This window comes from Alligator sinensis, unplaced genomic scaffold, assembly GCF_000455745.1.
Source record: "Alligator sinensis unplaced genomic scaffold, ASM45574v1 scaffold910_1, whole genome shotgun sequence".
Classification (NCBI taxonomy): domain Eukaryota; kingdom Metazoa; phylum Chordata; order Crocodylia; family Alligatoridae; genus Alligator; species Alligator sinensis.
This window is the reverse complement of record NW_005842748.1, coordinates 187,107-193,073: the sequence shown is the minus strand read 5'-3', so window position 1 is coordinate 193,073 and position 5,967 is coordinate 187,107. Positions and strand designations below refer to the sequence as shown.

General features: G+C 39.4%; 1 long non-coding RNA gene across 1 annotated transcript in view; it reads left to right on the top strand.

Annotated features, from left to right (window-relative positions):
• LOC102372092 overlaps positions 1-4,848 on the top strand; it is a 4,992-nt gene extending 144 nt beyond the window's left edge. The window contains exons 2-3 of the long non-coding RNA XR_325049.1: positions 432-569; positions 4,794-4,848. This is a non-coding gene — a long non-coding RNA (uncharacterized LOC102372092). The remainder of the gene's footprint in view (positions 1-431; positions 570-4,793) is intronic.
• The last annotated feature ends 1,119 nt before the right edge of the window (positions 4,849-5,967 follow it).

Sequence of the window (5,967 nt, the reverse complement as noted above, 5' to 3'; positions counted from 1 at the left end):
TCTTTCCCTCCCCACTAGTCCTGACTTGTGCCTAATCCAACAGGTCATCTTTTTTCATGCCAGTTCAGGGTTCTCTCCCCGAGAATCCTGGTTGTCTGCAGCAATCCAGCAGAGGTTTAAGGCCATACCAAGAAAATGAAAGAGTATTTTTCTTTTTCCAGGGGAAAGCGAGAAAAGAATCTCCTCTTTTATATTCTGTGTCATTACCTGGGCATAGCTGAATACTTTTCTCAACCTAATAGGTGATACATTTTATTGCTACTCACTGGTCTGTTCAAAAGCTCTTGCTAGTCACATAGCCAGCCCAAAGACACACAGTATTTCAGACTTTATTTATGTAAAGAAAGATATGGGAGAATAAAAGCTGGAAGGATTGAGTAGGGGTGAATAATCTGGCCCTGTTATTGATTTTGAATTTATTATTATTTCAGCTTGAAGAAACCGCTGAGAATATAAATCTGCTTGGAGTCCCCAGAATGAAAGAGGAGCAACTTCCTGGTACTACTGTAGGATCTCAAGGTCCGAGTGCAGACAGCATCTCTTTGTACCAGGCACATTTCATATACACGGTAAAAGACACATCCTGCTCTAAGAGCTTGTCATATTAAAAGAAAAGACAGACACGTCACACATATATGTTACTGAGACACAGAGAGAGATTAAGTGACTTGCCCAAATTCACACAGAAAATCTGTGGGAGTATGGGAAATGAAACTGATTTTTCCAAATTCCTGTCTAGTGCCATAAGCATAGGCTTATTTTTTCCTCCAGCAATTCTGATCTCATGGTGATGCGATTAAATTTATAGCACTAGAATTTGCACTGATATGAAAATAGAATTAAGCTTTTTCTGCACAAAATAAACATAAATGCCCCCAAAATATTAATGATTGCTGCCAATTTGACTATTTTCACTTTCACTGTTAAAGTGCTTATGCTGCTGTCATCTCACTGAATTCAACTAGCATGGACTCAGGTTAAAAAGGGTTTTTTTCTTCTTTTTTTTTTTTTAAGACCTTGAAAGACTTGAGAGTGACAGAGCTGATATTTAAGAAATTCTCAGTAAATCTTTATTAGATAACTTTTATTTCTAAGTTATGATTTCTATGTGGTTATCATAAAAACCAATGAATAACTGATCATAAAAGCAACACACCACCTTATCAAAGCACAATTAATCCAGCAGTTCAAACAGCAAATGGATGAGTGGATTCTGGCAGAGTGCCAGGATGCACTTCAAATCAAACATCCCAATCCCAAGACAAAATCTGTTTTTATATACTTTTTCTTTCCATTAGTTAAGCTACTTGGCTGAGTATACCTATTAATAAGCAACAATGATATGTCAAATATATAAAATGTGTCTCATTACCCTCCCAACCATTAAAAAGAGAATACAATTTACACCTGGACCTAAGAGATGTTGTGTCTAAAGCTCTTCAGCTGTGGCTTTTTTAGTTTCCGAGGGCACACTCTTTATCAGTTCCAGACTCTCAGAGCTGAAAGCTTCAAACCATCAGCAGAGCCCTGCTTTCAGTTCTCATGATACTGCTTCATAATATTTGCCTGTTCAATTCCAGGCCTATTTGGACTCTAACCTAACCAAACTTTTTAGCTTCACTAAAATCTATATTCTATAAAGCAATTTATTTTTTCTGCTCCTAAGACTTTCCTAGGCAACATGCTACAATATAACTATGTCACTATGCTTACAGAGTCTAACCTCCTTTCCTAAATGCTAGCTAGGGCTGTGCAGAACTTCGCCAGCTGTTTTATTTCAATGCTGTTTCGACTCGTTTCAAGCTTGAAACAGCGAGGTCAAAACAAAAGGCTTCAAAAGAGCCTTGACATGAAATTAGGACAGTCGAAACATTTTGAAAGTTTTGAAATGTTTCAAATTTTTAAGCTGCGCTTGCTTGCAGCTAAAGAGAAACTAAGGAGAGGAAGGGGGAAAGACTGTTCTCATATTGACTGCGTAGCTGGCCAGTGGCTGTGATCCTTCCCTGAAGTCTCTTCCAATCCCAGTGCTTGCGGGGAGGGGCAGAAAAAAACAGCATAAAATGCATTGTCTGAACTGAGCTCTCTCAATGCTTTCACACTTACAAGGGACACAAGTTTTGCTCTGAACAGTTTGAGGTGCAGTTTCCCAGAAACCCCTACACCTATCTTCTTGAAAGCTAGCAGGCTTCATGGCCTCATTAGGGGCTACTATGCCTGCAGTTTTCACCCTGCTGCGCCTTAACACACGCACAAGTGACATGAGTTTTGCTTGTTAGCAACTTGAGGTGCAGTTTCCCAGAACCCCTTGCACCTATCTCCTTGAAACTTGGCAAGCTTCATGGCCTCAAAAGGGGCTGCCATCCCCACAAGTTTCATCTAAATGAGGCAAGAAATGATGAAATTATAGGCAGTTTCATGCTTCTCCATTATAGCCTATGGGAGAAACGTCAAAACGGCGAAATGGTTTTGATGAAACAAAATGGAACAGCGCTTCAAAACGAAACAAAACTCAGAACAAAACACTGTCTCGGTGAAACAGAAGTCAAAACAAAATGTTGCTGTTTTGCACAGCCCTACTAAATGCTTATAGCTGGGGTTTATTCTTCTTTAACTCAAATACTCCTTTAGCTCAAATACCTGTATAATTATTTTAACTGGCTTTGTCTCAGTAATCTATTTTAACATTTTATGATCACTTTCTGACAACTGTATTGGATTTACATCCAAGAGGAAGAGAAAGGTGAGGTGAGTTTCTACAGATCGGAAGCTATTTGATGTAAACAAATTGTTTATAATAATATTCATATGTGACTGTATAAGGCCAGCAGTAGGGCTCACTGCAAGTCCAGACTTTGAGTAATAAATTGTACAAAATTTATAAGTTTTACATATTAATCTTAAGCAGGCTTCTCAAGTAATAATTGTTAAAGGTGCAGCAAAAACCTTGCAGTAGGGAACATAAGAAATAAGCTTGGTGTCCTGCTAGTCCTCTCTTAAGAGAAGGGCTGACCCCTGGATAGCCAGCTGTAAGCATTTACTATTTAGGAAAAGAGGTTGAATATCCAGGGGTCAAAAACAAGTACAAAAAAAAAAGCAGGGCAGCGCACACCACTCAAAACTGGAGCCTGGCCAGCCAAAGTCATGCTCTGGGTGCTGTCTAGGCTCCAAGCAGCAGGATTGCTGCTGCAGCCCCAGGAGGCCCCCAGGAATCCAGGTAAGGCTGCTGGGACCAGCTGCCTCCAGCCTTCCTTACCCTACTTGGGGTAAGTTGCAATGCACCAGAGCGTGCGTGGCATAGGCATTCCCTGGGGACAACTAGCAGTGGCACAAGGTGTGCCACTGCTTCTTGTCCCCAGGGAAACAAACATCCATGCTCAGGTGGACGTGGCCTAAGGTGCCATTCTACTCTGCCTTCTTCAGTGTTCAAAGCCAAGTTGTACAGACCTGCATTTTTTTAGCAAGCTATAGCATACAAAGTACTAATATAAGGAACAGAGAAATACAAATATGGAGTCAGAAAGCTAGGACTGAAACAAAACTGAAACATGATACAAAGGAATAGGCTGTCAGCATGTAGACAACTTGGTGGGAAAACTAACCAAAAGCCTAGAGAGAGGAGAGAGAGAGAGAGTGTGAGTGAGAGTGATTTGGGGGGTTTTTGTTTCTGGGGGGAGGGGGGGGGTTGTTTTTGTTTTTTACAGTAAAGTGGTTTAAAATTATTTCAAAGGATCCTTAAATGATGAAGATTCTGTTGAATAAAATGTATATATTGCACAATTTTTCTTCAGCTCTGGTCAAGAACTTATTTGGCTAATTTAAACATAAATCTTTAATCATGGTATTTTGAAACCAGGTCTTCTTAATTTTCTGCTGTCAACAGCCATTTTCTTTCCTGAATGGGTAACCAGTAAACATGGGTGTGCAAAGCTCAGTACGGTGTTCTGTATATTCCTTTCCTGACCAGTATAACAGGTCTGTGTGTTTCTTGTCTTATTTCCTAGTAGCCAAGTCTTACAGCATGAGGAAAGGGGTATATTTTTGAGCTATGGCACATCTTCCTTGTTTCCCTATGCTGTCTAATTTATATTGAACTTACTATACTGTCCCCATTACATATGGGAGTTAGCACCTAAATACCCTTCAAGATCTGGGCCAAAGCTCCTAATATCTGGATGTCCCTGGTGATACAGTTGAAATAATTTCAGTGTTATTAGAGATGATGTTTTCAGTGCTGTTTATACTTAAGCAATTTATAAATCAGGATTTTGAGGTTTTGTCCCTCCCAAAAACAAATGCACATACCGTAATAAAAGCCAAATACTTCCTACTCAACTCCAACACCACCATTTTCTTGGACAAAAATATCTGTTTCAGCTACCTTCACGCCTTCAGGAATCCCCCCGCTGATCTGACATTCCTTAATCTGATCTTGTTTTCCAGGTCACCAATTTGGTTTTTCAGCCCTTTATTATCAACTAGAATAGCAGGGAAGTCATCTGTCATTACCTTCATGTCCTCATTTTCTTTATCTATCCTTTGCTATTTTACAGTATAAAGCTTCTAAAACTCAGGACTGTGTACTGACTTATGTCCAGCTTCTTCTTTATACAGTATCTGCTCTTCAAAGTATCTACTGAATAATGTGTTGTAAGGGCTGTGGATGACCCACAGAGATGGAACACCTTGTCTAAGTGCTTCTCCTATCCACACATCCTAAAATGTCAAATATCCTCGACTTATGGTGATTTGCACTTGTGGCGCTCCGCCATTTACACCCATGTTATTACTTACAGCACTGGATCCTCGTACTTACGGCATCATGGCGGCGCACAGACGTACATACATGACCCAGTCATTCTGCTTCCTGATGTGTTCCAGCATGCAAGTTTCTTGTATTCTTTGGATTCTTAGTGCACGTTAAGCTTTTATATATATTTAGTCCTTAAAAATGGCTGATAAAAGAGAAAGAAGCCCTTCTGAATTCCATAACCCTGATGAAGGTGTTGGTTCCTTTATGCGATTAGTTACTACATTGCTCTGTTTAATCTATTTATATACAGTACACTTTAGAAAGCTTTGTACTGTACAGTGTATATCATTTATAGTTGATTAAATAGTTGATTTAAATATGGTGTTTATGGTCATTTCTATAAACAGTTGGGCATCAGGCCCTTGGTCAGGAACATAACCCCCTATTATAACATTGTTTCTATGGGAAAAACCATATTCAACTTACATCATTTCGACTTACAGCACCTTTTCCAAGAACGTAACCCGCTGTAAGTGCGAGTACTATCTGTACAATTTTGCTGCACATTTATGCCTCCCAGGCCTCCTGTGGGATTATGTGCTCAGTCATGTAACATAGCCAAGACCATGAGTACAACATTCAGATCAACAGTAGCTTGCTAAATGAACAAACAAGATATATTTACAGTGCTGAGGAAATATTTTGTTAGAAACCTACCTCATTTAATCCCTTGTCACCTTCACTGTCTTCAAACCCGACTTGGAATCCATTTAAGTATATACCTGCTATGGGTTGGGCTAGACCAATGAAAATGCCCTTCAGAAAATCCCAGCTCTTAGCCTTCACTTTTTTTTTTTTTTTGACTACAGAAAAATAATAGAACAATTCTTCTGTTGCATAGAACTCAGAAAAACCACAATAGGTTAGGATGTTTTTTAACATTATGAATTCCTACTTGAAATCTCTGAGTTTATCTTGTGAACCATGTTCCCACATTTAACGGTGCTAACATTTCATGACTAACCACAGCACCCTAGTTGAGAATCAGTGAGCTAGACAGTATGTTTTTTAAAAATGATTTGCCTATTTTGAATGCTCTAGAAAACCTTGTAACCACTTCCACAATATGGCTATTAGTCTGCATGGAGCTTTTAAGGGGCTGCAGAGGTCTATGGAAAAGCTCCATAGCACAGAAGTATACCAGAGTCACCCTGACT